The 27,621-nt window shown below is 44.9% G+C and overlaps 1 long non-coding RNA gene across 1 annotated transcript; it reads left to right on the plus strand.

The window, feature by feature from the left end:
- Positions 1 to 8,570: 8,570 nt before the first annotated feature.
- Positions 8,571 to 19,857, plus strand: LOC114811038. Its single transcript, XR_003758716.1, has 3 exons — positions 8,571 to 8,611; positions 8,878 to 8,977; positions 19,842 to 19,857. It is a non-coding gene; the product is annotated as an uncharacterized LOC114811038 (long non-coding RNA).
- The last annotated feature ends 7,764 nt before the right edge of the window (positions 19,858 to 27,621 follow it).

Genomic DNA, 27,621 nt, shown 5'->3' on the forward strand with positions numbered 1-27,621 from the left:
ATTCTGGCATAAAAATTATAATCATCGTCAGTATGCTTTTCCTTCAGTTTAACTTTCTTTTTTCAATTTGGGAAGTTCAATTGATAATATTTCATTTCCACTGACTTCTTAGCATCTGCAGAAGGCGGCTAAGTCAAGAAGCTAAAGATGAAAGATCAGGATTTTCCCTTTGAGCTCTGACAGTCGTGTCTTCTAGGTAGGGAAACCAAACTTCAAGAGTCATGGTCACTATATTTCAAGGCTTTGAAGGATGCACCCCTTCTGGGTTAGCATGAGAAGTTATGTGGAGAAAGTATTTTTAATAATTTATAGTATTTATTAAGTGCCTACAAAGTTGATGGTGGTATTTGTTAAGCACTTACTATATGCCAAGCACTATACTAATTGCTGGGGTAGGTACAAGATAATCAGGTTGGATATAGTGCCTGTCCACATGGGGCTCACAATCTTTATCCGTATTTTACAGTTGAGTTAATTGAGGCTGACATAAGTGACTTAAGTGACGTTCCCGAGGTCACACAATAGACAAGTGGTCACACAGCAGAGAAGTAGCATGGCCTAATGGATAGAGCACAAGCCTGGGAGTCAGAAGGACTGAGTTCTAATCCTGGCTCTGCCACTTGTCTGCTGTGTGACCTTGGACAAGTCACTTCATTTCTCTCACTGACCTCATCTGTAAAATGGAGATCGAGACTGTGAGTCCCATGTGGGACAGGGCCTGTGTCTAACCGATTTGCCTGTATCCATCCCAGGGTTTAGGACAGTGCCTGGCACAGAGTAAGCATTTAACAAATACCAATTATTATTATTATTATAAGTGGTAGAGCTGGGATTATAACCCAGGCTCTTCTGATTCCCAAGCCTGTGCTCTACCTATTAGGCCACGCTGCTTCTTAGTTTTTATCCTTTGTTGAAAAAGTATGTGAAATTTGCTTGATTTGGTCTCAACAAAAATGCACATTCCATTCTGCCCTAACGAGTTTTCTATATATATTTTGGCTAGAACACACCAATAAAATTAGAGAACGTATTTCCAACAATGTAGTCCCATCTTGATCCAGCACGTGTAGTGTTGGACAAGGTGAGAACTACGACGAGTTTTCATCGATGCAGTCTTCTACAAGATTTCAGCCCCTAAGTTGTAAGCGAGCTGGATGTATAAAAATTTCCTCTAGCTGAATTTGCTGTTTTTGGAATGTGGCTGGACCTCCAAGGCGGAGAATTCAGTCTTGTGAAATGCAAATTGCAGTTTTTAGTGACCACAAGGAAGTCCAACCTTTTAATTTTCTTTGTCTGGAAAGCAAAATTTGGAATGGCACCGGGCTCCTGCCAAGACTGAGGGTGCATTTCAGGGTCACAGCTCTTCGCGGTGCCACATCTGCTGATGTTTGAGATCTGTCTCTTAGGGAAGAGTCCACCTAGCCTCATCCTACCTGCTTAATTGTTCAAGATAAACTGGGCTTTGATGGTCTTTCCAATCAAAGTTTCATCATAGCCAGTAGCCACATGGCAGAAGAGGGTGACCCCACCCTGACTCAACGCTTCCCAACCAGAACCTCGTATTCTGCCACCTCCAGCACGATTCCCCTCCCTCCAATTTAGTCCTCCCCCTGTAGCACAACTTCCGTGTTCTGGACTCACCCCACCTCTCTTACATGTCTCCTGGACTCTAGACTGTAAGCTCGTTCATTTAATCGTATTTATTGAGCGCTTACTAGATGCAGAGCACTGTACTAAGCACTTAGAATGAACAATTTGGCAACAGAGACAATAACGGCCAATAACGGGCTCACAGTCTAAACTCATTGTGGACAGGGAACGTGTCCGTTTATTGTTGTATTGTACTCTCCCAAGTGTTTAGTGGAGTGCTCCGCACACAGTAAGCATTCAGTAAATATGATCGAATGAACGAATGGCTCCCTGCCTGCCCAGCTATTCTGAGATGTGAGAGGGTCACTGCTTAGAACAGTGCTTGGCACATAGTAAGCACATAACAAATGCCATCATTATTATTATTACATCCCATCAACTCCAGCCTCTCTTCTCTCCCCGATCTCTATGTCACTCTAGCACCACCAACCCCGAGCCCTGGATCACTGCTACAGTCTGCTTCCTCCACGGTTCATTCATTCATTCAATTGTATTTATTAAGTGCTTACTGTGTGCAGAGCACTGTACTAAGTGCTTGGAAAGTACAATTCAGCAATAAAGAGAGATGATCCCTGCCCACAACAGGCTCACAGTCTAGAGACAGTTGGCACCCAGGCAGCTTGACGAAATCTAGGCTGACTTCCGCCCTTACCATTTCGCTTTCAGGGCTGCAGGAGACATGTAAGAGCCTGGAAAAGTTGGGGTGAGGGTGATGATGGTATTTAAGCGCTCACTAAGTGTCAAGCACTGTTCTAAATGCTGGGGAAGATACAATCTAAATGGTTGGGGACAGTCCCTGTCCCACATGGGGCTCACAGTCTTAATCCCCATTGTACAGATGAGGTAACTGAGGCACAGAGAAATTAAGTGACTTGCCCAGTGCTGGGGAAGATACAATCTAAACAGGTTGGACACAGTCCCTGTCCCACATGGGGCTCACAGTCTTAATCCCCATTTTACCGATGAGGTAACTGAGGCACAGAGAAGTTAAATGACTTGCCCAAAGTCACACAGCAGATGAGTGGCAGAGCTGGGCCTGGAACCCAGATCCTTTTGACTCCCAGGCCCATGCTCTATCCACTAGGCCATGGGTGGGTCCAGAACACGAAGGTTGTGCTACAGGGTTTGGACTAACTCACTGATGTTAGTTCAGCCAGGGTGGTAGCTAGCGCTTATGTACATATCCTGTAATTTATTAATTTACATTAATGTGTTTTTCTCCCTCTAGATTGCAAGTTTGTTATGGGCAGGGACCGTGCCTACCAACTCTTTTTTTTGGTTTGTTTTTAATGGTACTTAAGTGCTTACTATGTGTCAGGCATTTTACTAAGCGCTGGGCAGATACAAAGTAATCAGGTTGGACATGGTCCTTGACCCATATGGGACTCACAGTCTTAATCCCTATTTTACAGATGGGGTAACTGAGGCACAGAGAAGTGAAGTGACTTGCCCAAGGTCACACAGCAGTTAAGTGGTGGAGCTGGAATTACACTCTCCCATGCACACAGTAAGTGCTCAATAACTGTGATTAATTGAGAGGAAGGGAACACATACCAAAAGTCCATTGAAGATTGGTAAGGGATTTGCATATATGGTAAGAAATTACATTTCCCACGAGTAATAATAATAATAATGGTATCTGTTAAGTGGTTACTATGTGTTAAGCACTGTTCTAAGCACTGGGGTAGATACAAAGTAATCAGGTAGGACACAGTCCCTGTCCCAATTGAGGCTCACAGTCTTAATCCACATTTTACAGCTGAGGGAATTTAGACCCAGAGAAGTGAAGTGACTTGCCCAGGGTCACACAGCAGAGAAGTGGCAGAGTCATGATTAGAATCCAGGTCCTTCTGACTCTCAAGCCCCTGCTCTATCCTCTAGTCCACGCAGGAAGCCAAGGGACTGATTTTATACATCCCACTAAGGGGAAGCTGAGCTCCTAGAGTTCCCAAGCCAGAGCAGAGACAAAATTTTTTTCCTATTCTCTCCTGGTCCTGATGGAGTGAGGTATTTGATCTATCTCTATGGAGCAAGCCTGATTTTTTATGGTATTTGTTACTATGTACCAGACACTATACTAATCACTGGGGTAGATACAAGCTATCCAGGTTAAATACAGTCCATTTCCCACATGGGATGAAGGAATCGAGACGTCAAGAGAATTGCCCAAGGTCACCCAGCGGAACCCAGGTCCTTCTGACTCCCAGGCCCGTACTCTATGAACTGGGCCACACCGCTTCCGATTGGGTAAGAAGTTTATATCCCTTAAGTGATACGAAAGGTAGGCCAGGAAAGTGGAGGTTAGTGACCTATTTGGGTTTTTTCTGGTGCAAACCCAAGCTCCAAGTAGCTCCAAGTTAAATTATTTAACAGACACCAGTGATCAGAGTTTTATTGTTTTTCAAAGTACTCGAGCAATGTTCCCTTATGTATTCTGCCCAGATTCCACATCTCCTTCGTTCCCTTTGAATGCCTAGATTGTTGAAAGGCTCCTCATTTTAGGTATCTTAGCAAGATGGCTCTTGCATCACTCATTTTATGAATCGAATACACTCATAATTAGCTTCAAGGCTCTCCCACCTACCAAGTCACCCCACCTTACCTATCTGTCATCTTCACCCACTACTCACACCTCAGCTTTCGTTATTCCCAAACAATCAATCAATGGTATTTATTGAGCACTTACTATGTATAGAGCACTGTATGAAGTACAATACATCAGAATTAGCGGACACATTCCCTGCCCGAGAAGAGTTAACCCATCCGTACCGTACTCTCCACTCTCACTCTATTTCCCTGGTGTAGAACTCACTCCCTCTCCAACTTCAGACCACTGCCCTTCTGAAGTCCCCTCTCTTCCAAAAAGCCTTCCCCAATTAATTCCCAGCACCCCAAGTCGGACATACCCACCAGTCAGTTTTAACAGTCATAGAAGCATTTTTAAAAATTATACATTAAATTAGCCAGTCAATTGTATTTACTGAGCACTTACTGTGTGCAGAGCCCTGTACTAAGTGCTTGGGAGAGTATACTATAACAATGAAAAGACATGTTCCCTGCCCACAGCAAGCTTACAGTGTAGAGTAAATAAATAAATGACAGATATGAACATAAGTGCTGTGGGGCTGGGAGCGGGGGATGAATAAAGGGCAAGTCAGGGTGACACAGAAAGGAGTTGGAGAAGGGGAAAGAAGGGCTTAGTCAGGGAAGGCCTCTTGGAGAAAATGTGCCTTCAATATGGCTTTTTAGAGGGGGAGAGTAATGTCTGTCAAGTTTGAGGAGGGAGGTCATTCCAGGCTAGAAGCAGGAGGTGGGTGAGAGGCCGGCAGTGAGATAGATGAGTTTGAGGTAGAGTGAGGAGGTTAGCATTAGAGGAGGGAAGTGTGCGGTCTGGGTTGTAGTAGGAGAATAGCAAGGTGGGGTAGGAGGGGGCAAGGAGATTGAGTGTTTTAAAGCCAATGGTGAGGAATTTCTGTTTGATGCGGAGGTGGACGGGCAACCACTGGAAGTTCTTGAGGAGAGGGGAAACATGGCCTGAACTTTTTTGTTGGAAAATAATTTTGTTTATTTGTAAATAATTTTCTGCCTACCCCCGGCCCCACCAAATTAGAGGCAAGCTCCTTGGGTGAAGGAAGCATGGCTCTTCATTGTTTTGGACTTCCCAAGCACTTTAGAACCGTGCATTGTACCACCCAGTGGACACTCAATAAATGCTACTTCTATTGCTACTGCTAGGACAAACCAAACCAAACCAGGAAAACCAGAAAGGGCAATAAAAATGTTAATGTTGGTATTTATTAAGCGCTTACTATGTGCAGAGCACTGTTCTAAGCGCTGGGATAGATACAGGGTAATCAGGTTGTCCCACGGGGGGCTCACAGTCTTCATCCCCATTTTACAGATGAGGTAACTGAGGCACAGATAAGGTAAGTGACTTGTCCACAGTCACACAGCTGACAAGTGGCAGAGCCGGGAGTCGAACCCATGACCTCTGACTCCGAAGCCCAGGCTCTTTCCACTAAGCCATGCTGTTTCCCCAAGACAGGCAAGACAGGCAAAAAAGAAAGCATGGAGAAGCTGACATTTTCCCTCTAGACTGTATGCTCCCTGAAGGCAGAGATGGTATCGTTCATTCATTCAGTCGTATTTATTGAGCGCTTACTGTGTGCACAGAACTGTACTAAGCACTTGGGAGAATACAATGAGACAGTGTAACAGACACATTCCTGACCCACAATGAGCTTACAGCCTAGAGGAGTAGACAGACATTAACACTCCCTCCGTCTGCTCTACCCCCTTCCCTGCCCCACAGCACTTGTGTATATTTGAACATATTTATTACTCTATTTTATTAATGATATGTATATATCTATAATTCTATTTATTTTGCTGCTATTGATGCCTGTCTACTTCTTTTATTGTCTGTCTCCCCCTTCTAGACCGTGAGCCCATTGTTGGATAGGGATGGTCTCTATCTGTTGCCGAATTGTACTTTCCAAGCACTTAGTGCTCAGCACACAGTAAGAGCTCAATAAATTCGATTGAATGAATATAAATAAATAAATTACAGATATGGACATAAGTGCTGTGGGGCTGGAAAGGGGGCTGCTGAATAAAGGGAGCAAGTCAGAGTGATGCAGAAGGGAGTGTGAGAAGAGGAAAGGAGAGCTTAGGGAAGGCCTCTTGGAGGAGATGTACCTTCAATAACACTTTGAAAGTGTGGAGAGTAATTGTCTGTCAGATATGAAAATGCAGGATATTCCAGGCCAGAGGCAGGATGTGGGCGAGAGGTCGTCGGTGAGATAGACAAGATTGAAGTATAGTGAATAGGTTGGCGTTAGAGGAGTGAAGTGTGCCGGCTGGGTTGTAGTAGGAGAGTAGCGAGGTGAGATAGGAGGGGGCAAGTTGCTTGAGCGTCTACCGACTCTGGGTGCAATGTTAAGCATTGCATAAGTGCTTAGTAGAGTGCTCTGCACACATTAAGTGCTCAATAAATACCATTGATTGATTGACTGATTGATGGGAGAGTGTTTTGAAAGGAGGGAGAGAAGTAGAGGAAGGGAATGCCAAAATGGAAAGAGGAGTGCAAGAGAATAAAAAAGGAATCTTGAGATGGAAAGGAGGTGATGAAAGGAGCCCTGTAGGGGAAAGTAGTATTTCAGTCTTTCAGTTGAGACACAGGCATAAACATCGTAGAAAGTGGGCTTGGGATAATTACTCCTCCAGATTGTCTATGCAACTGCAGCTTCACTTTGCACACATTTAAAATATTTCCAAATTGCTTCTGTTCCACATGTGCTCCTAGAATGTTGGCATGAAATGAACACCAATTACCCATGTCAGAAAATATGAAGAGAATGCCTGAGAACCTCGTTCCCAATATATGAGTATAATATATATTGTACTCTCCTAGCCATTGAGTCATCTCCTCAGTGCTTGAGATGTACAGTATGGAAAAGTAAGCTCTCATAAGGAGGTAACACTCTAATGGGAGAAAAGGACATAAAAATATTTACAGAGTAAGTAACTGAACATGCAACTCTCTGCATACAGTAAGCACTCAATAAATACCATTGATTGATTCCGAGTAAAGTAAAAAATGCTAGAACAAATGAAATGTTCACTTTTCCTAAAAAGGAGATGAAAAATGCCTTCCATATGGACAATCTCTTATCTGCCAAAGCAAATTTGCTAACTGAAGCAGACTATCCTTTTTTTTCCACTCTTTTCCCTTCACATTCCATGATGTGATTGTTTTTAGTGTTGGAAAATTCATTCATTAATAATAATAATAATAATTATGGTATTTGTTAAGCGCTTTCTATGTGCAGAGCACAGTTCTAAGCACTGGGGTAGTTACAGGGTAATCAGATTGTCCCACGTGAGGCTCACATTTTTTAATCCCCATTTTTACGGATGAGGTAACTGAGGCCCAGAGAAGTTAAGTGACTTGCCCAAGGTCACACAGCCGACAAGCGGCAGAGCCAGCATTAGAACCCACGACCTCTGACTCCCAAGCCCGTGCTCTTTCCACTAAGCCACTTCATTCAGCCACATTTATTGAGTTCTTACTGTGTGCAGAGCACTTTACTAAGTGCTTGGAAAGTACAGTTCAGAAATCAAGAGAGACAATCCCTTCCCCCACCGGGTTTACAGTCAATAGACTATATTCAGCTTCAGGTCACATTCGTCTTGGATGACACCATCAGATTGACTAATATCAGCAAAGCCTCCTTCTTTAGAGTCATCCCAATGAGTTCTGGGGTAGCAAGAGAACTTATCGAGTGCTCACTAGGTGCAACAAATTACTGTTATAAATATCAAATGCCATTGAGTTATCTCCTAAATGCTTGAGATGTGCTATATGGAAAAGTATGCTCCCATAAGGAGCTTACACTCTAATGGGAGAGATGGACACAAAAATATTTACAGTGATTCATTGAACATACAACTGAGTAGCATATACACAAAAGTTCTCAGAATGGGTATAAAAAAGTGCATAAGCTGGAGGTGGCTGGTGGGTTTGTTCAGCACATAATACGTTCTTAGTAACTGTTAGTAATAGTAATGATAATAATAATAACTACTGAATGAGGGAACAGCCATTTCACCCATTAATTGTGATATTTGTGGTATTGGTTAAGTGTTTACTATGTGTCAAGCACTGTTCTCAGCATTAGGAAACATACAAGATAATTAGGTCAGGCACAGTCCCTGTCCCACACAGGGCTCACTATCTAAATAGAAAGGAGAACTGATGTTCTAGTTTTCTGCTCCTCTTTCCCTCCAAAGCATCAAATCAGTTCTTTCCTTGCCCCTCTATCTGAAACCTTCTTCTTTTTAGCTTTCAACTGCCAACTTTAAGAAGCAATGTGGCCTAGTGGAAAGAGCACAGGCCCAGGAGTCTGAAGGACCTGCCTTCTAAACCCATCTCCACCACTTCTCTTCTGTGTGAACTTGGGTAAGTCACTTTACTTCTCTGGTCCTCAGTCACCTCATCTGTAAAATGGGGATTTAGACTCTGAGCCCCATGTGGGACATGAACTATGTCCGAACTGATTAGTTTGTATCTACCCCAGAGGTAAATACAGTGCCTGGCACATAGTAAATGCTCAATAATGTCATTTAAAAAAAAACCCCAAAACTACCCTTTTTAGTGAATCTTCTGCTCAATAAATATGATTTATTGTTTGATTGATTGATACTGCACTTGGCTTTACCTCCCAGCATCGAACACCTACACTTTCTGAAGGCCTGACTTCTCTCTTGTTCAAGACATTAACCAAGTGACCTTTTGATGTTGCAGTCCTGAGGAGCAGTGACTGAGGTAAGCTTTGCTGGCTCCGTGTCCTGGTGTCCCAGCCCTGCAGCCTCACCCAGGACGGGGAGCCTTTTATTGGATCCAATTCTGGGATATCGGCTTCCCGACAGACTGTTGTTCGTTCCCCAACACTGTCACTTGAGACAGGGCGAGGGCCTAGAAGACTTGAGAATAGTCCAAAATTGATTGGACAGAGAGAAGGAAAGAATTCTATTAAAATGCCGAAATTCAAACTCAGCCCTTCCCCAGTGGTGCTTTGGGCTTCTGGTTCTCTCTCCTGTCATGGTTTGAGCCAGCTCAAACCCTGAGAAAACTGTTTTCCAGGCTGTTACTTTTCTAAGCTGTCAAAAAGGCACCTCTCATCACATTCTTGTGCAATTCCTTATTAAGAAACATTTATATCCTTGTGAATTGCCTTATCTACTGCAACAACATTATGATGATTTTACAATCAATGAGCCTCAATATTGTCCCCAGGAACTTTAGCTTGGTGAATGTGAATGAGAGTGCAAACTTGCCATTTCGAGTTTGGAGGTGAAAAGTGGATAGGCAGTCAGTCAGTTGTATTTATTGAGCACTTACTGCGTGCAGATCACAGTGCTAAGCACTGGGGAGAGTACTATTCAACAATATAGCAGAAAATTCCCTACCCACAATGAGCCTAAAGTCTAGAGCAGGAGGCAGACATTAAAATAAAGAAAATTACAGGTATGCACATAAATGCTGTGGGATTGGGAGGTCAGTCAATCACTCGTATTTGTTGAGCACTTAATGTGTGCAGAGCACTGTACTAAATACTTGGGAGAGTACAATATTGCAATATAATAGACACATCCCCTGCCCACAATAAGCTCACAGTCTAGAGGGGAAGACAGACATTAAAAAAAATTACAGATGTGTACATAAGTGCTATGGGACTGGGAAGCTAGTCAATTGTATTTATTGAGCACTAACAGTGTGTAGCACTGAACTAAGTAATTGGGAGAGTATAAAATAACAATATAACACATTCCCTGCCCACAATGAGCATACAGTCTAAAGGGCAGGACTTCCAGGTGTGCGTGGGGAGGGTGCAGATGGGGCATTTGGGAGAAGATTTTTTTCAGGTGTGTTTGCAAACTCTCAAGTCTCACTGGAGACCTGGGATGAGCAGACTGGGAATTCAGCCCCAACAGCAGTGGTTGAAAACCACGGTTTTGCTCACAGAGCAAGAAAGCCTGGGGTGGTATTGCCATCAAACTCGTGGAATTGACATCACATGAATGTTCACTATGTCTATTCCTGGGACAAGGCATGCAGACTTCCTTTACACTGATTGGGGTTTAACTGTACTTAGCAGCACATATATAATTTCAGGGTTCAATCAGAATGAAATCATTTATTTCATTCATTCCGGTGCTTTGTATGTCTTTGATTTTGGGGGTTTTTTTAATGGTATTTGTTAAGCGCTCACTGTGTGCCAGGCACTGTACTAAGCCCTGGAGTTGGATACTAGCAAATCAGGTCAGACACAGTCTATGTCCCATGTGGGGCTCACAGTCTTAAACCCTATTTTACAGATGAGGCAACTGAGACCCAAGGAAGTGAAGTGCTTTGCCCAAGTTCACAGAGCTGACAAGCAGCAGAGGCAGGATTAGAACCCAGGTCTTTCTGATTATTAGAACTAATACGATCTCTTCTTATATCTCCGAATAAGTGTTCTTGAACAGGGCAGGCATTTTACTCCCATTCTGTGGTTAAAGACACTGAGACAGCTTTAGCCAGCCCTGCTGGATGACTGGTATGCAGGCTGTAGCGAGTTACCAAGAAAAATAATTAAGGCTGTGACTTCAAATGAGCCGCTTGGAAACCAGCATTCCTGTTAAACACATTACTTGTGAGTCACAACCACATAAGCTAAGTATGCAGAATTGAAAGTCCAGCTCACAGTTAGGGGCCCGCTCTCCGGGCCAGATGCCGTCATTCTGGGCACACACTGGACTGGGATTTCTCTCTTAGAGACTCCGTTTCCCTGGGGGAAATAACTAGCCGCCCTGCCTACCCCCCCAGATTTTGAGCCAGGCTAGAGGGAAAGAATAATCCAGTCGCCTCATGCAGACCAGGTTCAACTACCAGGAGATGGATGGATGCAATTACGGGCTTCTTAACTATAATAATAATAATAGTGGTATCTGTTAAGCACTTACTCGGTGCCAGGCACTGTACTAAGTGCTGAGATGGAGACAAGCAAATCGGGTTGTTGGGACGGTGTCCCACGTGGGAGTTGGCTTCTTGGCCTGCACAGCTGCATGTTGGCAGAGATTGCAAGACAAGCTGACAAGGCCCAAGATGGATCACTAGGGTTCCACCTAGCTGGTTCCTTCCTGCCAATCCTCTCCCACAAGGTCAGGGCTATATTGTTTGAGGAATCCAAGCACAGCATGGTGAGAGGAGATATACTGATGCTACTGATGCCTGTTCACTTGTTTTGATGTCTGTCTCCCCCCTTCTAGACTGCAAGCCCGCTGTGGGCAGGATTGTCTCTATTGCTGAATTGTACTTTCCAAGCACTTAGTACAGTGCTCTGCACACAGTAGGTGCTCAACAAATACAACTGAATGAATGAATTAATTAATAATAGGTGAGGAAAGGGGGGTGGTTAATAATAATGTCATTTGTTAAGTGCCTACTATGTGCCAAGCACTGTTCTAAGTACTGGGGCAGATACAAGGTAATCAGGTTGTCCCACGCAGGGCTCACAGTCTTAATCCCCATTTTACAGAACAGGTAACTGAGGCATAGAGAAATGAAGTGACTTGCCCAAAGTGACACAGTTGATAAGTGACGGAGGCGGGATTAGAACCCATAACTTCTGACTTCCAAGCCCAGGCTCTTTCCACTAAACTACGCTTCTCCTTTAAAGAGCCCTTTCCTCCTCTTGCCATAACCACTCATCTTTCATGTAGGGGGACTTAGTCTCCCTTAGACTGTAAGCTCGATGTGAGTAGGGAACGTGTCTACCACCTCTGTTATATAGTACTCTCCCAAGTACTTAGTACAGCACTCTGCATGTGGTAAGTGCTCAAATGAAATGATTGATTAAAGTTGATCAGAGGCAAAGGGTTTCCACCATCTAGAAAAGGAGAAAATACCAAAATCAGACTTGGATCCCTTCAGTAGTGAATAACCAACTCACTGATGGAGAATTTTCAGACCCGCTTTAAGGTCTAGACGAAGAACCTTTCAAAACAAAGACTCCACCAAGCTCCTTTGATACAGAGGACAAGGCAAGGTATAGAAAAACTATCAGTGAAGGAAGACACGGCACTTCCCCCGGAACAGGGACTGTATCTGACCTGAGTATCTTATCCACCCCTGCGCTTAGTTCAGTGTGTGGCACATAGAAAGCGCCTAACACCTAATATCACGATTATTATTGAAGTCACCGTGACAGTCAAACCATGTAAAATGGCAAAGCACTTGGCCTAAATGGTATACCCACTGATATATAAGCTCCTTCTGGGCAGGGATTGTATTTACCTATTCCATTGAATTGTACTCTTTTTTTATGGTATTTGTTAAGCAGTTTCTTGGAGCCAGACACTATACTAAGCACTGGTGTGGTTCAGTCAGTCATTTAACTGTATTTATTGATTACTCACTATGTGCAGGGCACTGAATTAAGTGCTTAGGAGACTACAACACAATAATATAACAGACACATTCCCTGCCCACAATGAGTTTATAATCTAGAGGGGGAAACAGACATTAATCTAAATAAATACATTACGGAGATGTTCCTAAATGCTATGAAGCTGTCAAGCCTGGGGGTCAGGGGACCTGGATTCTAATCCCTGCTTTGCCATTTGTCTACTCTGTGACCTTGGGTAAATCCCTGAATTTCTCTGAGCCTCAGTTGCCTCATCAGTAAAATGGGGATTAAAACTGTGAGCCCCATGAGGGACTTGGATTATGTCTAACCTGATTAGTCTGTATCTACCCCAGTGCATAGTACAGCCCCTGGACATAATAAGCGCAAGACAAATACCATAAAGAAAAAAGAGGAGATACATGGGAGGGAGGTAGCTGATTGAGTGTCTTAAAGTCACTGGTCAGGAGTTTCTGCTTGATTTAAAGGGGAATGGATAGCCATGAAAGGATTTTGAGGAGTGGGATGACATTCCCGGCTCGGCCACTTGTCAGCTGTGTGACTGTGGGCAAGTCACTTAACTTCTCGGTGCCTTAGTGACCTCATCTGTAAAACGGGGATTAAGACTGTGAGCCCCACGTGGGACAACCTGATTCCCCTCTGTCTACCCCAGCGCTTAGAACAGGGCTCGGCCCATAGTATGCACTTAACAAATACCAACATTATTATTATTATTATGCTCAGAATGACATTTTAGAAAAATAGCCTGAGCAACAGAGTGTAGACTGGACAAATTAAGTTATGGGTCATGCAGTGACAAAGTGAAAAAAACCTCGGGGTAGGTTGGTGACTGATGGCCATGAGTTTCTACATATCACTAAAGAATTTACATAGCCCTGTCCACACCATCCCAACTCCTTTAAAGCATGGGACTGATTCCAGTTGGAACACAGCCAAAGCAGGAATCCTGAGAGGGTATCATCAACACTGCAGAGCCTCAGGAGGCTCGGCAAATCACAGAAAACCTGTGATTGGTGGCTTAGAGAAGCAGTGTGGCTCAGTGGATGGAACAAGGGCCTGGGAGTCAGAAGGATATGGATTCTAATTCCAGCTTCTCCACTTGTCTGCTGTGAGACCTTGGGCAAGTCATTTAACTTCTCTGGACCCCAGTTACGTTATCTGTAAAATGGGGTTTAAGACTGTGAGCCCCATGTGGGACGGGGACTGGGTCCAACCTGATTAACTTGTATCTAGCCCAGTGCTTAGAACAGTGCTTGCATATAGTAAGAGCTTAACAAGTATCATTATTACTATTATTATTCTTGATAATTATAAAATCTGTTGACATACGAAGGCTTGGCATTTGTCCAAACTATTGACAAAATCACCATGGCTGTGTGCTTTAACTCCCAAACATAAACATTTCTTCAACATGTAGACCCCAGAGAAGATGCCACAGAATATCAAAGGTGCTACGTCACCATTTTCACAAAGAAATGTGAAACACTGGACTATGGGAACTCCCACGACATCTCACTGCCCTTGTCAGCTGGTAAGATCCTACACAGAATCGTTCTGGACCAGTTACGGAAGAGTATCATTAACCACATACACCCATGATTGGAATATGACTGCCACATATAAAGCAGTGTAACGAAAGCTTCTAGTCAAAGAAACCATGATTTAACCTCTTGATGGCTTTTTTTTTTTTGGATAGAGAAACCAAATGTATTTTATACATCTAAATGTACTAAGATGGAGTTCCAAAACTCTTATTTATTTTGGCATTCCTTTATCATGCCACAGAACATTCTTTGTGCTTTGAAAGTCGCAGATTTCAGGAGTCATCTATGAGGCCCCAACGACTTCTTTAATCTAGACTGTTTTAAAGTGAAATTTCTAAAGTTAACAATTTTCTAAGGATTGTTCTTTACAATGCAAGGTCTGTTCAGAAATATTGGTTTAAAAATATCAGCACATAGAGCATAGAAGGAGAAGTCACAATAATCGTATTTATTAAGAGCCTACTACATTCAAGGCACTAAACTCAGCGGGAAAAAATACATGGATTCATTCATTCAATCATATTTGAGTGCTTACTGTGTGCAGAGCACTGTACTAAGAGCTTGGAAAGTACAATTCGGCAATAGAGAGAGACAATCCCTGCCCACACTGGGCTTACAGTCTAAAGGTGGGGGAGGCAGACATCAAAACAAGTAAAAAGGTATCAATATAAATAAATAGAATTATAGATCTCTACATATGTACATAAGTGCTCTGGGGTAGGGGGAAGAGAAAAAGGAGCTAGATGAGGTGACGAGGAAGGGAGGAGGAGTTAAGGAAGCAGAGACTTTGTCTTGGAAGGCCTCTTGGAGGAGGTGAGCCTTCGGTAGGGCTTTGAAGGGAGGAAGAGTGATTGGTGGATTTGAGGAAAGAGGGCATTCCAAGCCAGAGGGAGAATGTGGGGCAGGAGTCCATGACAAGACAGCCGAGATTGAGGCAGATGAGTGGCTTCAGAAAGAGCTCGAGGTGCTTAACCAAAGCCTAGTTGGCCCCTAGCCCTCAGAGGGCTGACAGTCTAAGACTAAGAAAGGGGAGAGAGAAGATTGGATACAAATACATAAGGAAAGGTAAAACACAAAAAAAATGAGATAAAGGCAGTGATAAATGCAACAATAGAATGGGGGCTATGGCTAGAAGGGCAGAGTTTCAATCTCCTCACCGTCTCTGTTATGACCACAGCCTACCTAAAATTCTAAATCATAATAGAGAAAACAAGCATGCAAATTTATGTACCAAAATCAAAAGGGCAAAAGAAACTCCAAAGGAAATTGAAAATCGCCAAAAGGAAAAGATTGTGAGATGCTAGAATTTAAGGTGAATAAATTTTTAACCCTTTTGTGTAAGCAGAGTGCTCCTCTAAAAAAAGGAGACAAGGGTATCAGATTGTAGGTCTGAGTAAAGGGACTTAGACCCACTATATCCTCTTGTCCTTTCTTCTCCTCATCCCTTCATCCAGTCTCTAGACTGTAAGTTCACTATGGGTAGGGAAGGCATCTACAAACTCTCCTGTATTGTACGGTCCCAAGCGCTTAGTACTAATACTTAATACTCTGCAGACAGTAAACGCTCAATAGATACCTCTGATTGATTATTACCATTCTGCTCTCTTCCCCTACCACGTGGCCCCACCTGATGTTTGGCTGGTGAGGGGAAGAAGCTTTGGCTTCTGGAGGATACCTCAGAGTGTTATGGGAGTTGTCTCCCATCTTAGGACGCTGGACTGTCAAGTCGCTTCCTGGACAGAACAATATTTCTGTTTTAAGTCTCAGCTCCAGCTACTTTGACCTGGCCCAAATCACCACTTTCTTTAAAAAGTAGGGTCTCAAAATCTAAGGGGGAGGGAAAATGGGTATTTCAATCCCATTTTACAGTTAAGGAAACCAAGGCACAGAGAGGTGAAGTGACTTGCCCAAAGTCACACAGCAGCTTGGCCTAGTGGGAAGAACAAGGGCCTGGGAGTCAGAGGATCTGGGCTCTAATCGGAGAAGCAGCGTGGCTCAGTGGAAAGAGCACGGGCTTTGGAGTCAGGGCTCATGAGTTCGAATCCCAGCTCTGCCACTTGTCGGCTGTGTGACTGTGGGCAAGTCACTTAACTTCTCTGTGCCTCAGTTCCCTCATCTGTAAAATGGGGATTAAGACTGTGAGCCCCACGTGGGACAACCTGATTCCCCTATGTCTACCCCAGCGCTTAGAACAGTGCTCGGCACATAGTAAGCGCTTAACAAATACCAACATTATTATTATTATTATTAACCGTGAGCCCCACGTGGGACAACCTGATCACCTTATATCTCCCCAGCGCTTAGAACTTTGCACATAGTAAGCACTTAACAAATACCACCATTATTATTATTAGAGCATCCTGCTCCTAGTGATGCCTCTCACTTGTTTTACCCAATGGAATTGAGTTGCAGTGAGCGTAGATCGATGCAAGGAAATTGACTCTGTCAAAGGATGTTGTTGTTTGCGAATCTGTCCTGTCATTTGGTATTGATTGTGCCCCATCAGTGTCACTGATGAAACTGCTCAACAAGTCTCTGTTCATTTATTCATTTAATCATATTTATTAAGCACTTACTTGGTGCAGAGTATTGTACTAAACATGTGGGAGAGTACAGTGGAACAATAAACAGACACAGTCCCTGCCCACGATGAGCTGTTTGTGGGGAGACTGGATCTCAGGGCTGTATTCATTCATTCATTCAATAGTATTTATTGAGCGCTTACTATGGGCAGAGCACTGTACTAAGTGCTTGGAATGTAGAGAAGGTTAGTGAGCAGCACCGCGCCGACAGCTTTTAGTTTGGTCTGACAGCTGGCTACCATAACTGCAGCTCCGCTGACTCTCTTTCCTCATGATTTCTGGCCTTCTGGATTCAGTTTGTCTCCTCAGTCAATGGTTTTTGTCTAGGCGATATAATTATTTGACAGCATTTAGCTCTATGTTACCGGATTTTTTTGGTCATATGTTTGGCAAAGCTCCATGTGGGCAAAGAGCTGTGTCCAACCCAATTGTGTATCTACCCCGGCACTTAGTACAGTGCCTGGCATATAGTAGATGCTTAACAAATGCCACTATTATTATTATTATTACCCAGGAGCAGGTTGGCACATTGGTTTTCAGCCCATAATGCCTGTCTGGTTTCATGGCATGATTTACAGTCATTTACATGGCTTGGTAGGTATGTAGGTATGTGCCCCTAGGGTGCAGTCATCTTCAATCAGTCAGTGGTATTTATTTGAGCACTTACTTTGTGCAGAACACTGTACTTGAGAAAGTACAACTGTGCATGTCCCTCAAGGTTCAGTACTGGGTCCCCTTCTATTCTCCATCTATGCCCACTCCCTAGGAGAACTCACTCCCATGGCTTCAATTACCATCTCTTTTCAGATTATATCCAAATCTACATCTCCTGCCCTGATCTCTCCCCCTCTCTCCAATCTCGCATTTTCTCCTGCTTTCAAGACATCTCTCCTTGGATGCCCAAACCTAACATGTCCAAAACAGAACTTCTTATCTTCCCACCCAAATCCTGTCCTCCCCATCACTTTCTGATCATTTGAGACAGCACCACCACCCTTCCGGTCTCATGAATTTCTAACCTTGGTGTTAGCCTTGACTCCTCTCTCTTTCCACCCACATATTCAATCCACCACAAAGTCCTGTCGGTTCCACCTTCACAACGTCGCTAAAATCCACCCTTTCCTCTCCATCCAAACTACCATTACGTTAATTCAATCACTCATGCTATCCCTCTTTGATTACTGTATCAGCCTCCTTACTGATTTCCGTGCCTCCTGTCTCTCCCACTCCAGTCCATACTTCATTCTGCTGCCTGGATCATTTTTCTACAGAAAAATTCAGTCCATGTTTCCCCACTCCTCAAAAAACTCCATTAAATAAAAACTCTTCACCATTGGAGCACTCAATCCATCTGTACCCTCCTAATATCACCCCCTATTCTCCTAAATACAATCCAGCCCACACACTTCACTCCTCTAATGCCAACCATCTCACTTTACCTCGATCTCATCTATCTTGCCACCGACCTCTCTCCCCTGTCCTGCCTCTGGCCTAGAACACCCTCCCTCTTCATATCCGACAATGACTCTCCCCAGATTCAAAGTCTTATTGAAGGCATATCTTCTCCATGAGGGATTTTTTGACTAAGCTCTCTTTTCTTTTTCCTCCACTCCCTTCTGCATCACCCTGACTTGCTCAATTTATTCATTCCCACTCCCGGCCCCACAGCACTTATGTACATAGCTGAAATGTATTTATTTATATTAATGTCTGTCTCCTGCTCTAGAATGTAAGCTCATTGTAGGCAAGGAATGTGTCTGTTTATATTGTTAATAATAATAATAATAATAATGATAATGGTATTTGTTAAGCGCCTACTACATGCCAGCCACTGTACTAAGCACTGGAGTGGATACAAGCAAATCCAGTTGGACAGAGTCCATGTCCCACACAGGGCTCACATTGTTTTATTATACTCTTCCAAGCACTTAGTACAGTGCTCTGAACACAGTAAGTGCTCAGTAAATATGATTGATTGCTTGAATTCCGATCCAAGGGCTGACCTGTCTGATCCTTTCCTTATCATCTATATGGTAAGAGAGGGAATTGTGCTTGGCCCGAATCTGTTAGAGTTGTGTGTCCAGGCTGGAAGGTCAACAAGAGACCTAGATACACTTCCATTTCTCGGGAAACTCTTGCAACTTAAGATTTGAAGCCTCACTCAGAGCCTCTGAAACAGCATGGAGCCAGCTGTGGTGTTATGTGAGCTCATTCCTCCTGCTGCTTGGCCTCAGAATGGCCCCTGTGCAGAGGCTGATGGAGCCGAGGTGTAAGAAAGTGAAAGAAATTGCCCCGCTTTCCCTGAGGAAATTCTCCCAGACTTGCACATCTGGAGTCCAGACCTGAGAGGCCAGAGTCAGAGCTGAAGCTGGAGGGGTGCTGCCAGCATCAGCAGCAGAACGAGGGGCCCCCGCTGCAGCCAAAAAGGCCTTCTGACTCTCGCGTGCCTGGCAGTGGATAGTGTGCATAAATGAAAAACATCCTGATTGGCAGCTTCCCCGCGCTGGGCACGGCAGCGGATCTGAGCATCTGGGGCCCGGGATCGTTTCAGCTTCACGGTTTGTTCAGGGTCAGTGTTCCTCTCTGGCCATGGAATCAAAATGATCTGCAGGCCTACAGTTGTCTTTCCTTGTTCTTCTTCCTTAGATCTGCTTTCACTTCATTTCCCCATTCTGGAAAATGAGAATTTTACCATATTTTGGAGAATGTGTTAATATAGTAAATATGCACATCAATCAATCATCGGTCTTTATTGATGATAGTAACTGTGGCATCTGCTAAGCGCTTACTATTTGCCAAGCACTGCTCTAAGCGCTGAGCACCGTTCTAGTGCTTGCCCAAGGCTACACAGCAGACAAGTGGCAGAGCTGAGATTAGAACCCATGAACTTCTGACTCCCAGGCCCGTGCTCTATTCACCACACCATGCCATACTATGTGCAGAGCATGATACTAAGGGCTTAATAATAACAACTGTGGTATTTGTTAAGCACTTACTATGTCCCAGACCCTATACTAAGCACCATGATAAATATAAGGTAGTTTGGTCACAGTCCCTGTCTCACATAGGGCTCTGTCTCTATCCCCATTTTAAAGATGAGGTAACTGAGGCACAGAGAAGTTAAGTGATATGTCCAAGGTCATACGCTTGACCTTGGTTGGATAATAACAGAGCTGGAATTAGAACCCAGGTCCTTCTGACTCCCAGGCCCATACTCTCTATCCACTAGGTCATGTTGCTTCTCCCAGCCTCCTTGGAAGATTAGATTATTCATGCAGTCGGTCAGATCAGTAGGCATGTTCCCTGTCTACGAGGAGCTTACACTCTAGATGGAGAGACAGACATTAATATAAATAAATTACAGATATGTATGTAAGTTCTGAGGGTGGGGTGAATATCAAGTGCTAAAAGGGTACAAATCTAGGTGCACGGGTGACACAGACAGGAGAGGGAGTAGGGAAAAGAGGGTTTAGTTGGGGAAGGCCTCTCTTGACCGTAATGACCTGGCCATCTTCTCTTTTGAGAAAATTGAAACTAGGCATCATCTCTCTAAAATCTCCCCTGCTCCTCTCCAGTCCCTCCCTCCTCCTGTCCCTTCTTCAACTTCCATCTTTTCCATCTGAATCTCGAGGAGATGTCCTGCTTTCTCTCAAAATCCACTCCCTCTACCTGTGCATCCGACCCCATCCCTTCACTCCTTGACTAAGCACTTGCCCCTTCCCTTCTCTCTGCCCTGACTGCCATCTTCAACTGTTTGCTCTCCAATGGCTTCTTGCCCACTGTTTCAAACATGCCCAAATCTCCCCTATCCTAAAAAAACCCCTCCTTTGACCCCACAGTTCCCTCCACTTACCTTCCCCCTCCCTCCCCTCATTTCTCACCAAACTCCTTGAGCGAGTTGTCTACACCCGCTGTCTCAAGTTCCTCTCCTCCAATTCCCTTCTCCGTCTCCTATGGTCTGGTTTCTGTTCCCTTCAATCCACAGAAACTGCCCTCTCAAAGGTCACAAATGGTCTCCTTCTTGCCATATCCAGTTTCCTCCCCTCCATAATCTTCCTCAACCTCTCAGCTGCCTTCAACACTGTCAACCACCCCCTTATCCGGAAATATTATCCAACTTTGGCTTCACTGACACCGTCCTCTCCTGGTTCTTCTCTTATCTCTCTGGCTGCTTATTCTCAGTCTCTCTCATGAGCAACTCCTCTGTCTCCCACCCTCTAACTGTAGGAGTTCCTCAAGGCTCAGTTCTGGGTCCCCTTCTATTCTCCATCTACACCCACTCCCTAGGAGAACTCATTCACGCCCATGGCTTCAACTACCACTTCTATGCAGTTGATTCCCCTATCTATTTCTGCAGGCCTGATCTCTCTCCCTCTCTGCAGTCTCACATTTCCTCCTGCCCTCAGAACGTCTCTCCTTGGATGTCCTGCCACCACCTCAAACTTAACATGTCCAAAACAGAACTCTTTATCTTCCCATCCAAATCCTGTCCTCCTCCTGACTTTCCCATCAATGTAGATGACACCGCCATCCTTCCCGTCTCACATGCCCGTAACTTTGGCATCGTCCTTGACTCCTTTCTCTCATTCTACACATATATTTAATCTATCAGTAAATCCTGTCGGTTCAGTTTTCACAACATTGTTAAAATTTGTCCTCTCCTCTCCATTCAAACTGCTACCGTGTTAATCCGAGTTGTTAATCCTAATCCATCCCGATTACTGTTCTAACGTTTTTGCTGACCTCCCTGCCTCCTGTCTCTCCCCACTCCAGTCCAAGCACCACTCTGCTGCCTGAATCGTTTTTCTCAAAACACTATTGGGTCTATATTTCCCCACTCCTCAAGAACCTCCAGTGGTTGCCCATCCACCTCTGCATCAAACAGAAACCCCTTACCATCAGGTTGAAAGCACTCAATCACCTTACCCCCCTCCTACATCACCTCACTGGTCTCCTACTACAACCCAGCCTGCAGACTTTGCTCCTTTAATGCCAACCTACTGAATTGTACATTCCAAGTGCTTATTACAGTGCTCTGCACACAGTAAGCGCTCGATAAATACGATTGAATGAACGAACCTACTCACTGTACCTTGATCTCATCTGTCTTGCCGCTGAGCTCTCTAACCCCTATCCCGCCTCTAGTCTGGAACGCCCTCTCTCTTTATATCCGACAGACAATTACTCTCCTCTGCCTTTTGAAAGCCTTATTGAAGGCACATCTCCTCCAAGAGGCTTTCCCTGACTAACCCCTTATTTCTTCTTCTCCCACTTTCCTCTTCTATTCACCTCCCCCTCAAACCCACAGCATTTATGTGCATATCTGTCATTTATTTATATAAATGTCTGTCTCCCCTTCTAGACTGTGAGCTCATTGTGGGTAGGGAATGTGTTTACCAACTCTTTTATACTGTCTTATTCTAACTCTCCCAAGTGCTCAGTCCGGTACTCTGCATACAGTTAGGCTCAATAAATACAATTGACTGATATGGGATTTTATAATGCTTTGAAGGGGGTGGGGAGAACGGGTAGATGAAGAGAGAGAGAGAGAGTTCCAGGCCGGGGGCAGGACCTGGGCAAAGGGTCAGCAGCCATATAGACAAGATTGAGGTTCAGTGAGCAGATTGGAGCTGGAGGAGCAAAATGTGCAAGCTGGGTCATAGTAGGAAATCAGGGAGGTAAGATAGGAGAGCGAAGGTGATATAGTGCTATGGTCCAGCTAATAACTCTTTTGCTGGACAGGGGCCTAAGGCAACAGAGTTTTTTGTGGAAATTCACATCTGCCTGACAGAGCATGGTGCCAGACAATAATAATAAAAATGTTGGTATTTGTTAAGCGCTTACTAAGTGCAGAGCACTGTTCTAAGTGCTGGGGTAGATACAAGGTAATCAGGTTGTCCCACATGAGTCTTCATCCCTAATTTACAGATGAGGTAACTGAGGCCCAGAGAAGTTAAGTGACTTGCCCACAGTCACACAATAGGCTAGGCTAGGTATAATCATAGAAGACCGAAAGCTCGTCCTCTAGACTCTAAGCTTGTTGTGAGCAGGGAATGTGTTTATTGTTGCACTGGACTCTCCCAAGCGCTTAGTAAGTGCTCTGCACACAGTAACTGCTCAGTAAGTATGATTGAATGAATAAATGAGACATTGCTTTTCTCAGGGCAGAGAGTGCTGATGATCAGGGAATATGTCTGTTAAAGATAACAATAATAATAATAATGATGGTATTTGTTAAATGCTTACTATGTGCCAGGCACTGTAATAATAATGATAATGGTATCTGTTAAGTGCTTACTATGTACTAAGCACTGTTCTAAGCACTGGGATAGATACAAGTTAATCAGGTTGTCCCACATGGGGCTTGCAGTCTTAATACCCATTTTACAGATGAAGTAACTGAGGCACAGAGAAGTTAAGTGAATCGCCCAAGGTCACAGCAGAAAAGTGGTGGACCTGGGATTAGAACTCAGGTCCTCTGACTCCCGAGTCATTGCTCTTGCCACTAGGCAAAGCTGCTTCTCCTGTACTAAGTTTCTGGGATGGATTCGAGCAAATCGAGTTGGACACAGTCCCTGTTCTATGTGGGGCTCACAGTCTCAATCCCCGTTTTACAAATGAGGTAATTGAGGCACAGAGAAGTGCCCAAGGTCACACAACAGACAAGCGGTGGAGCCAGAGAGAACCCATGACTGCTGACTTCCAGGCCCCTGATCTTTTCACTTGGCCAGGTCTTGTAATAATAATAATAGTAATGATGGTATTTGATGGTATGTGACAAGCACTGTTCTAAGCGCTGGGGTAGATACAAGGCAATCACATTGTCCCACATGGGGCCCACAGTCTTCATCCCCATTTTACAGATGAAGTAACTGAGGCCCAGGGAAGTTAAGTGACTTGACCAATGTCATACAGCTGCCAAGTGACGGAGCTGGGATTAGAACCCACGACCTCTGACTCCCAAGCCCGTGCTCTTTCCACTTGAGCCATGCTGCTTCTCGATTGTACTCTCCAAGCACTTAGTACAGTGCTTGGCACACAGTAAACGCTCAGTAAATACAATTAATTGAATGAATGATCCTGGGACCTGATTTTCCGGTGGGGGTGGTGGGAATCAGGGATGACCTTGGAGTGATGGGGAAGCACTCTCAACCTGCAGAATGCTCCCATGCTCAAAAGAGCTCTGTGAGGTAAACGGATTCTCCTTTCATTCCCCTTTTTCCCACCACCCTCATCATTTTCATTGAGCACCTACTGTGTGCGGTGCTTGGGAAAGTACGGTAGAATTGGTAGACATGTTCAGTGGAATTAGTAATGATGTTGGTATTTGTTAAGCGCTATGTGCAGAGCACTGTTCTAAGCGCTGGGGTAGATCCAGGGTAATCAGGTTGTCCCACCTGAGGCTCACAGTTAATCCCCATTTTACAGATGAGGTAACTGAGGCACAGAGAAGTTGTGACTTGCCCACAGTCACACAGCTGACAAGTAGCAGAGCTGGGATTCGAACCCATGACCTCTGACTCCCAAGCCCGGGCTCTCTCCACTGAGCTACTCTGTTTCTCTAGACATGTTCCCCACCCTTACAACCTCTCTTGTCCCAGCCTGGCCAGCTTCAGGGAGCTCCCCAGTGTGGGGCAGTTGTGCCAGAACTCCTCAAGGTAGAAGTCTTCCACCCTTCTCAAAGGTGGCGATGGGACAGAACCCTTTCTTTATAGGTAGTTGATAAATACTACATGCCAGGCACTGTACTAAGTGCTGGGGTAGATACAAGCTAATCAGGTTGGACACAGTCCATGTCCCTAGGGGGGCTCACAGTCTTAATCTTCATTTTGCAGATGAGGTAACTGAGGCACAGAGAAATGAAGTGACTGGCCCAAGGTCTCACAGTGGACACATCACAGAGCCGGGATTAGAACCCAGGTCCTTCTGACTCGCAGGCCCGTGTTCTATCCACTGCACCGCGCTGCTTCTCCTGATCTGTGAGTAGGTGTCTTGAATCTGAACTTTGTGGGGTGGATGGCTGAAGAGTAGGTAGCCATGGAGAAACATTCTTCTGCAAATTGTTGTGTAGGATGTCACTGCTTTGTTTTTGCTCGTGTTCTGTGACATGATGGCCTTGCACAGTGTTGGGGGTGGCCCTTATTATTTATTTATTATTGTTGGCATTTGTTAAGCGCTTACTATGTGCAGATCGCTGTTCTAAGCGCTGGGGTAGATACAGGGTAATCAGGTTGTCCCACGTGAGGCTCACAGTCTTCACCCCCATTCTGCAGATGAGGTAACTGAGGCACAGAGAAGTTAAGTAACTTGCCCACAGTCACACAGCTGACAAGTGGCATCTGGGCCCTCCTCAGGGAGGTGGAGTGTCTGAAACTGGCTTTGTTCAGCAGAAGCAGCAACACAAATATTTGGGGTGGGGGTAGGTGGATTTGTGTGTCAGGGTTGGAGCAGAGGAAGCATGCTCTGCGGGGGTCGGGGGGGTACTAGTGCTATTTTTCTCTTCTCCATCTACACCCATTCCCTTGGAGAACTCATTTACTCCCATGGCTTCAGTTACTACCTCTATGCAGATGATTCCCAAATCTACATCTCCAGCCCTGATCTCTCTCCCTCTCTGGAGTCTCACATTTCCTCCTGCCTTCAAGACATCTCTACCTGCATGTCCCACCATCACCCCAAATTCAGTATGTTTAAAACAGAACTCCTCATCTTCCCACCCAAATCGTGTTCTTCCCCTGACTTTCCCATCACTGTAAAAGGCACCACAATCCTTTCTCTCTCACAAGCCCATAACCTTGGAATTAACCATGTCGCCGCTCATTCAACCCACATCTTCAATCCATCACTAAATCCCGTCAGTTCAACCCTCACTACATTCCTAAAATCCGCCCTTTCCCCTTCATCCAAACTGCTACAGTGTTAATTCAAGCACCTATCCTACCACGCCTTGATTACTGTGGCAGCCTCCTTGCCAACCTCCCGCCTCCTGTCTCTCCCCACTGCAGTCTAAACTTCACTCTGCTGTCTGCATCCTTTTTCTACAAAAACGTTCAGTCCACGGTTCCTCACTCCTCAGGAACCTCCGGTGGTCACCCATCCAATTCCGCATCAAACAGAAACTCCTCCCCATTGGCTTCAAAACACTCAATCGCTACTCTCTTACTACAACCCATCCCGCACACTTCGCTCCTCTAATGCCATTCTTCTCACTGTACCTGGATCTTGTCTCTCTCTCCGCCGACCTCTTGCCCGTGCCCTGCTTCTGGCCTGGAAAACCCTCCCTCTTCATACCCCGACAGATTATTACTCTCCCCACTTCAAAGCCATATTCAAGGCACAAAAGAGGTCTTCCCCGACTAAGCCCTCCTTTTCCTTTTCTTCCACTCCCTTCTGCACCACCTTGACCCGCTCCATTTATTCATCCCCCTCCCAGGCCCACAACACTTATGTACATATCCTTAATTTATTTATTTACATTTACGTCTGTCTCCAGCTCTAGACTGTGAGTTCAGTGTAGGCGGGGAATGTATCTGTTATATTATACTCACCCAAGTGCTTAGTACAGTGCTCTGCACTAAGCGGTCAATAAATTCAACTATTGGACAAGATGATTTCCCTAGGACCTTGGTTTCCACGGCTTCACTTACTCCCTTGGACATGGAGTCGATGCCCGTGCTTGACTGTGCGCCTCTGTTCCCGCAAACTTACACGCAGGCACAGGAGGGGAGAGAGAGAGGGAAGGGGCCAATCAGAGGCATTTATTTGAACACTTACTGGGTGTAGAGCACTGTACTAAGCGCTTGGGAGGCTACAACACAACGGAATTAGTGGACACATTCCCTGCCCACAAGGAAACCACCCCTAACTCCAGTCCTGCTTTTCTGACATGTCTTTCTACAAACGATAGTTTGTCCTTGCTTGTTTTAGCTGGAAAGGGCTGAGCCGTGAAGGGGCTAAGGAATGCGGTCTCTGCTGGCTTGAGGGGAATCCAGATTTTTTTTTTCCCCAACGTTGAAGTCCCTGCAGAGTGGGTGCGGGCTTAGGAGGGATGCATTCATTCAACCAGTTGTATTTATTGAGCCCTTACTGTGCGACTTGCTCCTTAGCTCTCCCAACCCTCATCTCCCCGCCCCACGGCACTTGTGCATATATCTGTAATTTTATTTATTTATATTAATGTCTATTTGTGTTGATGTCTGACTCCTCCCCTCCGCCTCCCCAGACTGTGAGCTCGTTGTGAGCAGGGATCAGTCACTCTTTGTTGCTGTATTATACTCTCCCAAGCGCTTAGTTCAGTGCCCTGCACCCAGTAAGCGCTCAAAAAATAGGATCGAATGAATGAAATGCCAAGCCCTGTCCTGAACGCTTATTATTTTTAAGTGCCTTCGAGTCGTTTCCGATTCCTAGCGACTCCATGGATATATATGTCCAAAGCGTCCTGTCCTCTGCCATAATCCGCGACCTTTCTAACGGTTCTTCCCCTATTCAGTCATTCAACCGTATTTATTGAGCGCTTAGTACGTGCAGAACACTGGACTAAGCGCTTGGAATGTACAATTCGACATCAGAGAGAGACGATCCCTGCCTTAACGTTGTTATGGTCTCTGTGATGGTCGAGGATGGTATTTGTTAAGCGCTTATTACGTGCCAAGCCCTAGAGAAGCAGCGTGGCTCAGTGGAAAGAGCCCGGGCTCGGGAGTCAGAGGTCGTGGGTTCTAATCCCACCCCGCCGCTCGTCAGCTTTGTGACTTTGGGCAAGTCCCTTCATTTCTGTGTGTCTCAGTTCTCTCATCTGTAAAATGGGGATGAAGACTGTGAGCCCCAAGTGGGACAAACTGATCACCTTATAGCCTACCAGCGCTTAGCACACAGTAA

The sequence above is a fragment of the Ornithorhynchus anatinus genome, chromosome 4 (genome assembly GCF_004115215.2).
Source record: "Ornithorhynchus anatinus isolate Pmale09 chromosome 4, mOrnAna1.pri.v4, whole genome shotgun sequence".
Classification (NCBI taxonomy): Eukaryota; Metazoa; Chordata; class Mammalia; order Monotremata; family Ornithorhynchidae; genus Ornithorhynchus; species Ornithorhynchus anatinus.